We start from the raw sequence: 11916 nt of genomic DNA, 5'->3' as shown, positions 1-11916 counted from the left end.
CATCCCCTACAAACAGTGTCCAGTATAATCCATCCCCTAAACACAGTGTCCAGTGTAATCCATCCCCAACACAGTGTCCAGTGTAATCCATCACCTACACACAGTGTCCAGTGTAATCTATCCCCTACACACAGTGTCCAGTGTAATCAATCCCCTACACACAGTGTCCAGTGTAATCCATCCCCTACACACAGTGTGCAGTGTAATCTATCCCCTACACACAGTGTCAAGTGTAATCTATCCCCTACACACAGTGTCCAGTGTAATCCATTCCCTACACACGGTGTCCAGTGTAATCCATCCCCTCCACAAAGTGTCCAGTGTAATCCATTCCCTACACAGTGTCCAGTGTAATCCATCCCCTACAAACAGTGTCCAGTGTAATCCATCCCCTACACACAGTGTCCAGTGTAATCCATCCCCTACACACAGTGTCCAGTGTAATCCATCCCCTACACACAGTGTCCAGTGTAATCCATCCCCTACACACAGTGTCCAGTGTAATCCATCCCCAACACACAGTGTCCAGTGTAATCAATCCTCTGCACACTGTGTCCAGTGTAATCCATCCCACAGACACAGTGTCCGGTGTAATCTATCCCCTACACACAGTTTCCAGTGTAATCCATCCCCTACACACAGTGTCCAGTGTAATCCATCCGCTACACACAGTGTCCAGTGTAGTCCATTCCCTACACACAGTGTTCAGTGTAATCCATCCCCTACACACAGTGTCCAGTGTAATCCATTCCCTACACACAGTGTCCAGTGTAATCCATCCCCTACACACAGTGTCCAGTGTGATCCATCCCCTACACACAGTGTCCAGTGTAATCCATCCCCTACACACAGTGTCCAGTGTAATCCATCCGCGACACACAGTGTCCAGTGTAATCCATTCACTACACACAGTGTCCAGTGTAATCCATCCCCTACACACAGTGTCCAGCGTAATCCACCCCTACACACACTGTCCAGTGTAATCCATCCCCTACACACAGTGTCCAGTGTAATCCATCCCCTATACACAGTGTCCAGTGTAATCCAGCCCCTGCACACAGTGTCCAGTGTAATCCATTCCCTACAGACAGTGTTCTGTGTAATCTATCCCCCACACACATTGTCCAGTGAAATCCATCCCCTACACACAGTGTCCAGTGTAATCCATTCCCTACACACAGTTTCCAGTGTAATCCATCCCCTACACACAGTGTCCAGTGTAATCCACCTCTACACACAGTGTCCAGTGTAATCCATCCCCTATACACAGTGTCCAGTGTAAACCATCCCCTACACAGTGTCCAGTGTAATCCATCCCCTACACACAGTGCCCTGTGTGATCCATCCCCTACAGACAGTTTCCGGTGTAATCCATCCCATACACAGTGTCCAGTTTAATCCATCCCCTACACACGGTGTCCAGTGTAATCCAACCCCTAAAAACAGTGTCCAGTGTAATCCATCTCCTACACACAGTGTCCAGTGTAACCCATCCTCTACACAGAGTGTCCAGTGTAACCCATCCTCTACACAGAGTGTCCAGTGTAATCCATCCCCTGCACAGTGTGTCCAGTGTAATCCATCCCCGATACACAGTGTCCAGTGTAATCCATCCCCTACACACAGTGTCCAGTGTAATCCATCCCCTACACACAGTGTCCAGTGTAATGCCTCCCTTACACAGTGTCCAGTGTAATCCATCCCCTACACACAGTGTCCAGTGTAATCCATCACCTACACACAGTGTCCAGTGTAGTTCTATCCCTACACACAGTGTCCAGTGTAATCCATCCCCTACACACAGTGTCCAGTGTAATCCATCCCCTACACACAGTGTCCAGTGTAATGCCTCCCTTACACAGTGTCCAGTGTAATCCATCCCCTACACACAGTGTCCAGTGTAATCCATCACCTACACACAGTGTCCAGTGTAATTCTATCCCTACACACAGTGTCCAGTGTAATCCATCTGCTCCACACAGTGTCCAGTGTAATCCATCCCCTACACACAGTGTCCAGAGTAATCTATCCCCTACACACAGTGTCCAGTGTAATCTATCCCCTACACACAGTGTCCAGTGAAATCTATCCCCTACACACAGTGTCCAGTGTAATCTATCCCCTACACACAGTGTGCAGTGTAATCCATCCCCTACACAGAGTGTGCAGTGTAATCTATCCCCTACACACAGTCATAGAGTCATAGAGTCATAGGGCTAGGTTTTCAGTATAGGCAGTTTTGGGGCGCTAGCTTTAGCGCCCGCCCGAGGTTAGCGCCCGCCCCAAAGTAGCGCCCCGTTGCCGGGAATTCAGTGGCTTCGCCCTAAGAGGTTGGTGGAGCGCTAAAAGAGGCGTTCCACTACTCTCTTTAGGCGCTAAGCCGGCGGTCCAGAGGGATAGCGCCCAGGCGGGGCGCAGCACGGGTGCGGTCATTTTTGCACTGACAGCAGACCCCGTGGTGCCGACCAGCTCTTAAAGGGGGAAGGGACGAATTGGTCTGCTGCCACGCCCTGCACACTGCAGCCTTGCAAAGAGGCCTCAACACTACTGCTCAGCCCCAGGGAGTCATGGCAACGCCAGAGAAGGCCCGTCAGCGTGCCCTGCGCTTCTCAGAGGGTGATCTGGACATAATGGTCACAGCTCTGGAGGTGAGGCGCAAGATCTTGTTTCCAGAGAGTGGGAGGAATCCAACCCACCACGACTACACCAAAGCCTGGAAGCAGATCGCCCAGAGGGTGACGTTCACCGGCGAGGCCCCCAGGACCCACAAACAATGCCGTAAGAAATACAACGATCTGACCAGGATTGTGAGGGTGAGTAGCCTTTCCAGTCTCCTCCTCATTCTTGCATGTACACCTGACATGATGGGCAAAGGGACCTGAAAGTCCTTTTGGCCAGCCCTCAGCCAGCAGCATTGGGACAGTCATGAGCATCAAATGGCCATTCGGCACTCTACACTTTGGCCAAGCTATTCCACCATGGGAGGCAGTGGACAGTACATCAGGGCTTCACTCTGTCCAAGCTATTCCACCATGGGAGGCAGTGCACACTACATCAGGGCTTCACTCTGTCCAAGCTATTCCACCATGGGAGGCAGTGCACACTACATCAGGGCTTCACTCTGTCCAAGCTATTCCACCATGGGAGGCAGTGCACACTACATCAGGGCTTCACTCTGTCCAAGCTATTCCACCATGGGAGGCAGTGCACACTACATCAGGGCTTCACTGCGCACTTACAGCCCGTCCTTTCTCTTGCAGGCTAAAGTAGCGTTTAATCGCCAGGCCCGTACCAGGGGTGGCCGCGCCAAGCTGCAGAAGCTCACTCGGCTGGAGGAGCGCGTGTGTGTGCTCATGGGAGCCCGTGTGATTGTCCCCACAGCGTGCGGTGTATCCGACCCTCCACTGCCCGGCAATGGTAAGGACCTCGCCTTTTGGCCCTCTCGCGTCGCACTGGCCCATCCGAGCTACCTCCTTTGCCACTGTCCCACCAATGCGCTGAATCCCACCAGTCCTAACTCCCTCGCTGACGCCGTCTCCTCACTCTGAAGCTACTCTTGTGCATTCCTGCTTTCAGCTGGTGACGACCAGGACCCTGAGGCTGCCAGTGACAGCACCTCCAACCAGGAGGAGGAGGAGGAGCAAGCCGGACCTTCGGGGGAACAGTCACGTCCCGCAGGAGAGGAGGAAATGCTTGACACCTCCTCACTGGACGAGTGCCTGGAGGAACTGTCGCAGGGCAATGCAGCTTCTGGGACCAGTGGCGTCCAGCCACCCAGCAGCCGTGCGCGTGGCCCGCGGCCTTCCCCCCAAAGGGGGGAAGGATCAGAGGGGAGTGCTGCTGCTCGGCACACTCGCCGTCACCAACGCGGCAAGGGTCCCCTAGTTCGGCCCCCTCCTCCCCAGCGGGAGAGTCGCGACTCCAGTCCGGACACCTTCACTTCGGAGGAGGTGCGGAAGCTCGATCAGATGGCCGACGACTCGGACCGGCGCCACACGGAGCTCATGAGCGTGGTGGGGCGCATGCCTGAGGCCATCGAGTCGCTGGCGACCAGTGTGCGCGAGTTCGGGGCAGCAACTGCCGCGACTGGCCGCATGCTAACTGATGCCGTCAAGACCCTGGCGGATGTGATGCGCGCGCACACCAGGACCACAGGGCCACTCACTGCTGCCACACGCGCTGTCTCAGGCAGGCATCGCCAGGGCAGGCGCCGCGCTGGACCATCCCAGCAAGCCGGCCATCGGCTGATTGCTGCGGATCCTGCAGTGCGGGCCCGGCCGAGTGCCACCGCGCCACAGCACCAGCCAGCGCATCCCAGACGCCAGCTGGCCCACATTGCGCCATCCGTCGCCGCCATTCCCCCTCTGGGGCGTCAAGGGCAAGCGGCTGCAGCTGATGGTGGCCAGGCTCAGGTGCGCCACTCAGGAGACGGCCCCTCGAGGCCCAAACGCCGTGTAGGCCGCCCCCCAGCGGCATCTGGCGGAAGGGCATCTGAGCCTCAGGCGCCTTCCCCCAGCCTCGCAGCAGCCACTGGGCAGAGCTTGCGAAGGAGCAGCAGGCAGGGCAGGGGAGGCAAAATGCTGGCCAAGGTCTCGCCCTCGCGGGCCACTCAGTAGAGGGTGTGGCCAGCTTTCCTTTAATATGGCGGTGGCCATCTTTATTTTGCCCATGGTTGTGCTTTTGGAGGGCTTTTTTTTTGCGTTAGGCCGACGTTGAGGCCCGGTTTCAATAAAGGTGGAGTGGCTCCTCCCCAGTTTGTGGGAGTGAGTCGTTTGTTGGGCTTTTTGTGGGGCCCGTGTATTGTTTTTGGGGATTCATGTGGGAAGGGCTTTTCATTTTTGTGTAATAAAAAATTATCTTTATTCATGCAGTCTCCATGGTTGTTCTTCTTAGTGTTTGTTGGCTTCGCCGGCTGAGGGCTTGCGGAGCGGCTGCATTCATCTTCCCTCATGGCCCCTGGCCATTCCCTGACAGGGGGCTTAGAAGTACCGTGTAATAAGGTGGCGTCGTGCGGCCCTTGGCCCTGGTCGCTCCCTCCTGGGAACGTACTCCTGCTCCTCCTCCTCCTCCTCCTCCTCCTCCTCATGCTCCTCCTGCTCCTCCTCCTGAGGTGCTGGTCCAACGTCAGGTGGCAGTGCCTGAGTCCTGCGGATAGCCAGGTTGTGTAGCATGCAGCAAACCACCACAAATTGGGAGACCCGGTCCGGCGAATACTGGAGAGCTCCTCCGGAGCGATCAAGGCAGCGGAACCGCTGCTTGAGGACCCCAATAGTTAGCTCGATGATGTTGCGGGTGGTTTGATGGCTCTCGTTGTAGGCCTCTTCAGCAGCGGTCCTGGGCGCGCGGAGCGGGGTCATGAGCCAGGTGCACAAAGGATAGCCTTTGTCCCCGAGTAGCCATCCTCTTGGGGGAGGCTGTGCCTGGAACATGTCATGCACAGTACTCTGCCGCAGGATAAAGGCATCGTGGCTGCTGCCTGGGAAGCTGGCATTGACTGCCATGATGCGCTGCTTGTGGTCACAGACCAGCTGCACATTCAGAGAATGGTAGCCCTTCCTGTTGCGATACTGCTCGCCATGCTCCAGAGGGGCCCGCAAAGCCACATGCGTACAGTCAATGGCGCCCTGCACCAAGGGGAATTCCCCGAGTCTGGAAAATCCCAATGCGCGCTGATGCTGGCTCTCCAGGGCCATGGGGAAGGAGATGAATTGGCTTCTCCTTCTGAACAGTGCTTCGGTCACCTGGCGGATGCAGCGATGCGCGCCGTACTGGGAGATGTTTGCTATGTCCCCAGCAGCGTATTGGAAGGAGCCGGTGGCATAGAAGTTCAATGCCACTGTCACCTTCACTTCCACCGACAGAGGCGTCCTGCACCTGAGCTTTGGCCGCAGATCTCGGCGAAGCAGGTGGCAGATCTCTGCAATCACCCCCTTTCGGAATCGGAGCCTTTTAACACATCGCGCGGCACTCATGTTTAGGTAGGAGCGCTGCTGGCGGTATAGCCTGACTGTGTAAGGCCTACGTGGCCGACGCCTGTAGCCCCCTCTGCCTCTAGCCAGGGCTGCCCCTCTCACAATGCGTCTGCGAGCCCTACGGACATGGAGCTGCAGCTCCGCGTTGGCACCCCATGCAACCCCCATCAAATCCTGGCAAACACTCTAATTTCCAAATGGCCACTTGCAGCGCTGTTGCCCGAGTCCAAAAATACCTGGCTCTTGCTGCTTGAAACCAGTTAGCTATCCTCCTTGTTGTGTCTCCAGAAATGCGTTGCACAAGACTGTTTTCTGAAAAAAGGATGGCCTTTATACTGGAGAGGACGTTCCCTTTAATTAGCGCCCCCCGGGGCCCGCGCTGGTTGTGTTGCGTTCCTTTTTCCAAACGCTCCGGCCGCCCGCCGCACAATGGGGCGGTCCGACTGAAGTTTGCAATCGGGGCGGCCAAAGGGCGTTGCACGAGGATGTGACGTCATTTTCTGCGCGCGCATCCGGGCGGGCGCTAAACTTTGCGCCGGCGCTAACGGGCAACTTAATTTGGGGCGGGGCGCAAACTGCGCTGCGCCCGGGCGCTACACGCATAGCGCCCGGAAATCACTTCTCTTAAGGCGCTAACTGCTGGCGCAAGCAACTGAAAATCTAGCCCTAAGAGTCATAGAGTTTTACAGCACAGAAAGAGGCCCTTCGGCCCATCGTGTCTGCGCCGCCCATCCATCCCTGTCCAGTCTAATCCCATTTTCCAGCATTTGGTCCATAGCCTTGTATGCAATGGCATTTCAAGTGCTCATCCAAATGCTTCTTGAATGTTGTGAGGGTTCCTGCCTCCACCACCCTTTCAGGCATTGAGTTCCACATTCCAACCACCCTCTGGGTGAAAAATTTCCTCCTCAAATCCCCTCTAAATCTCCTGCCCCTTACCCTGAATCTATGCCCCCTTGTTATTGACCCCCCCACTAAGGGGAAAAGTTCCTCTTTATCTACCCTATCTATGCCCCTCATCATTTTGTACACCTCAATCAGGTCCCCCCTCAGCCTTCTCTGCTCCAAGGAAAACAACTCCAGCCTGTCCAGCCTCTCTTCATAGCTGAGGCGCTCCATCCCAGGTAACATCCTGGTGAATCTTCTCTGCACCCTCTCCAAAGCAATCACATCCTTCCTATAGTGAGGCGACCAGAACTGCACACAGTACTCCAGCTGTGGCCTCACCAGCGTTTTGTACAGCTCCATCATAACCTCCCTGCTCTTATATTCTATGCCTCGGCTAATGAAGGCAAGTATCCCATATGCCTTTTTAACCACCTTATCTACCTGCTCCGCTGCCTTCAGGGATCTATGTACATGTACACCAAGGTCCCTCTGACCCTCTGTACTTCCTAGGGTCCTACCACTCATTGTGTATTCCCTTGCCTTATTTGTCCGTCCAAAATGCATCACCTCGCACTTTTCAGGGTTAAATTCCATTTGCCACTTTTCCGCCCATCTGACCAACCCGTTTATATCGTCCTGTAGCCGGAGGCTTTCCTCCTCGCAATTTACCACCCCACCAATTTTCGTGTCATCTGCGAACTTACTGATCATACCTTTTACATTTTCATCCAAATCATTTATGTAGATCACCAACAATAAGGGACCCAGCACCGATCCCTGAGGTACCCCACTGGACACAGGCTTCCAGTCACAAAAGCAACCTTCGACCATCACCCTCTGCCTCCTGCCACTCAGCCAGTTTAGGATCCAACGCGCCAAGGCACCCTGGATCCCATGGGCTCTTACCTTCTTGACCAGTCTCCTATGCGGGACTTTGTCAAAAGCTTTACTGAAGTCCATGTACACCACATCCACAGCATTTCCCTCATCCACCCCACTAGTCACCCCCTCGAAAAATTCGATCAGATTTGTTAGACATGATTTACCCTTAACAAAGCCATGCTGACTATCCCCGATTAATCCTTGCCTCTCCAAGTGGAGATTAATTTTGTCCCTCAGAATTTTTTCCAATAATTTCCCCACCACAGATGTTAGACTCACTGGCCTGTAATTCCCTGGTTTATCCCTGCTACCCTTCTTGAATAATGGTACTACGTTAGCTGTTCTCCAGTCCTCTGGTACATCCCCTGTGGCCAGAGAGGTTCTGAAAATTAGTGTCAGAGCCCCTGCAATCTCCTCCCTTGCCTCCCACAGCAGCCTGGGATACATCTCGTCCGGGCCTGGGGACTTATCCACTTTTTGGCCCGCTAAAACCGCTAGCACCTCCTCCCTCTCGATGCTAATATGTTCAAGTATGTCACAGTCCCCTTGCCCGATTTCTATGTCTGCATCGTCTTTCTCCATAGTGAACACAGATGCAAAAAATTCATTTAAAACCCCGCCTACATCCTCTGGCTCTACACACAGATTGCCACTTTGGTCCCTAATGGGCCCTACCCTTTCCCTGGTTATCCTCTTCCCCTTAATATACTTATAAAACATCTTAGGATTTTCCTTTATTTTGCTCGCCAGTGTTATTTCAAGGCCCCTCCTCGCCCTCCTAATTTCTTTTTTAAGTATGCCCCTGCACTTTTTATACTCCTCTAGGGCTTCTTCTGTCTTTAGTCTTTTGTAACTGCCAAAAGCCCCCCTCTTATTTCTAATGCATTTTTGTATATCCCTTGTCATCCAAGGTTCCCTTTGCTTGTTGATCCCACCCTTGACCTTTACAGGAACATGTTGGCGTTGTACTCTCTCTATTTCCCTTCTGAAAGTCTCCCACTGTTTTGATGTGGATTTTCCTATAAGCAGCTGCTCCCAGTCCACTTTGGCCAGATCCTGCCTTATCATATTAAAATCGGCCTTCCCCCAATTTAGAACCCTTATTTCCGGGCCGTCTTTGTCTTTTTCCATGACCACCTTAAATCTCACCGAATTATGGTCACTGTCGCCAAAATGCTCTCCTACTGAAACTTCCACCACTTGCCCGGCTACATTCCCCAGAATTATGTCCAGTACTGCCCCCTCTCTTGTAGGACTTTCTACATGTTGGCTCAAAAAGCTCTCCTGGATGCACTTTAAGAATTCTGCACCCTCTAAGCCTTTCACACTCTGACTGTCCCAATTTATATAGGGGAAGTTCAAATCCCCCACTATTATTACCCTATTATTTTCGCACAGTGTCCAGTGTAATCTATCCCCTACACACAGTGTCCAGTGTAATCCATCCCCTACACACAGTGTCCAGTGTAATCCATTCCCTACACACAGTGTCCAGTGTAATCCATCCCCTACACACTGTGTCCAGTGTAATCCATCCCCTACACACAGTGTCCAGTGTAATCCATCCGCTGCACACAGTGTCCAGTGTAATCCATCCCCTGCAAACAGTGTCCAGTGTAATCCATCCCCTACTCACAGTGTCCAATGTAGTCCATCCCCTACACACAGTGTCCAGTGTAAACCATCCACTACACACTGTGTCCAGTGTAATCCATCCCACAGAAACAGTGTCCAGTGTAATCTATCCCCTACACACAGTTTCCAGTGTAATCCATCCCCTACACACAGTGTCCAGTGTAATCCATCCACTACACACAGTGTCCAGTGTAGTCCATTCCCTACACAGTGTCCAGTGTAATCCATCCCCTACACACAGTGTCCAGTGTAATCAATCCACTACAAACAGTGTCCAGTGTAATCCATCCCCGACACACACTGTCCAGTGTAATCCATCCCCGACACACAGTGTCCAGTGTAATCCATCCGCTACACACAGTGTCCAGTGTAGTCCATTCCCTACACACAGTGTTCAGTGAAATCCATCCCCTACACAGTGTCCAGTGTAATGCATTCCCTACACACAGTGTCCAGTGTAATCCATCCCCTACACACAGTGTCCAGTGTAATCCAACGCCTACACACAGTGTCCAGTGTCATCCATGCATTACACAAAGTGTCCAGTGTAATCCATCCCCTACACAGTGTCCAGTGTAATCCATCCCCTATACACAGTGTCCAGTGTAATCCATTCCCTACACACAGTGTCCAGTGTAATCCATCCCCTCCACACAGTGTCCAGTGTAATCGAACCCTACACACAGTGTCCAGTGTAATCCATCCCCTATACACAGTGTCCAGTGTAATCCATCCCCTACACAGAGTGTCCAGCGTAATCCAGCCCTACACACAGTGTCCAGTGTAATCCATCTCCTACACACAGTGTCCAGTGCTATCCATCCCCTACACACAATGTCCAGTGTAATCCATCCCGTACCACAGTGTCCAGTGTAATCCATCCACTACACAAAGTGTCCAGTGTAATCCATCCCCTACACACAGTGTCCAGTGTAATCCATCCCCTATACACAGTGTCCAGTGTAATCCATTCCCTACACACAGTGTCCAGTGTAATCCATCCCCTCCACACAGTGTCCAGTGTAATCGACCCCGACACACAGTGTCCAGTGTAATCCATCCCCTATACACAGTGTCCAGTGTAAACCATCCCCTACACAGTGTCCAGTGTAATCCATCCCCGACACACAGTGTCCTGTGTGATCCATCCCCTACAGAGAGTGTCCAGTGTAATCCATCCCATACACAGTGTCCAGTGTAATCCATCCCCTACACCCAGTGTCCAGTGTAATCCAACCCCTACAAACAGTGTCCAGTGTAATCCATCCCCTACACACAGTGTCCAGTGTAATCCATCCCCTACACACAGTGTCCAGTGTAATCCATCCCCTACACAGAGTGTCCAGTGTAATACCTCCACTACACAGTGTCCAATGCAATCCATCCCCTACACACAGTGTCCAGTGCAATCCATCCCCTACACACAGTGTCCAGTGTAATCCATCCCCTACACACAGTGTCCAGTGTAATCCATCCCCTACACACAGTGTCCAGTGTAATCCATCCCCGACACACTGTGTCCAGTGTAATCCATCCCCTACACACAGTGTCCAGTGTAATTCTATCCCGACACACAGTGTCCAGTGTAATCCATCCCCTACACACAGTGTCCAGTATAATCCATCCCCTAAACACAGTGTCCAGTGTAATCCATCCCCTACACACAGTGTCCAGTGTAATGCATCACCTACACACAGTGTCGAGTGTAATTCTATTCCGACACACAGTGTCCAGTGTAATCAATCCCCTACACAGTGTCCAGTGTAATCCATCCCCTACACACAGTGTCCAGTGTAATCAATACCCTACACACATTGTCCAGTGTAATCCATCCCCTACACACAGTGTCCAGTTTAAACCATCCCCTACCACAGTGTCCAGTGTAATCCATCCATTACACAAAGTGTTCAGTGCAATCCATCCCCTACACACAGTGTCCAGTGTAATCCATCCCCTATACACAGTGTCCAGTGTAATCCATTCCCTACAGACAGTGTTCTGTGTAATCCATCCCCTACACACACTGTCCAGTGTAATCCATTCCCTACACACAGTGTCCAGTGTAATCAATCCCCTACACACAGTGTCCAGTGTAATCCACCCCTACACACAGTTTCCAGTGTAATCCATCCCCTATACACAGTGCCCAGTGTAAACCATCCCCTACACAGTGTCCAGTGTAATCCATCCCCGACACACAGTGTACTGTGTGATCCATCCCCTACAGACAGTCTCCGGTGTAATCCATCCCATACACAGTGTCCAGTGTAATCCATCACCTACACACAGTGTCCAGTGTAATCCATCCCATACACACGGTGTCCAGTGTAATCCACCCCTACACACATTGTCCAGTGTAATCCATCCCCTACACACAGTGTCCAGTGTAACCCATCCTCTACACAGAGTGTCCAGTGTAATCCATCCCCTACAAACAGTGTCCAGTGTAATCCATTCCCTACACACAGTGTCCAGTGTAATCCATCCCCTACACAGTGTGTCCAGTGTAATCCATCCCCTACACACAGTGTCCAGTGTA

This window comes from Somniosus microcephalus, chromosome 8 (genome assembly GCF_052327205.1).
Source record: "Somniosus microcephalus isolate GS21.2 chromosome 8, FLI_Smic_1.0, whole genome shotgun sequence".
NCBI classification, from domain to species: domain Eukaryota; kingdom Metazoa; phylum Chordata; class Chondrichthyes; order Squaliformes; family Somniosidae; genus Somniosus; species Somniosus microcephalus.
This window is presented reverse-complemented; position numbering follows the sequence as displayed.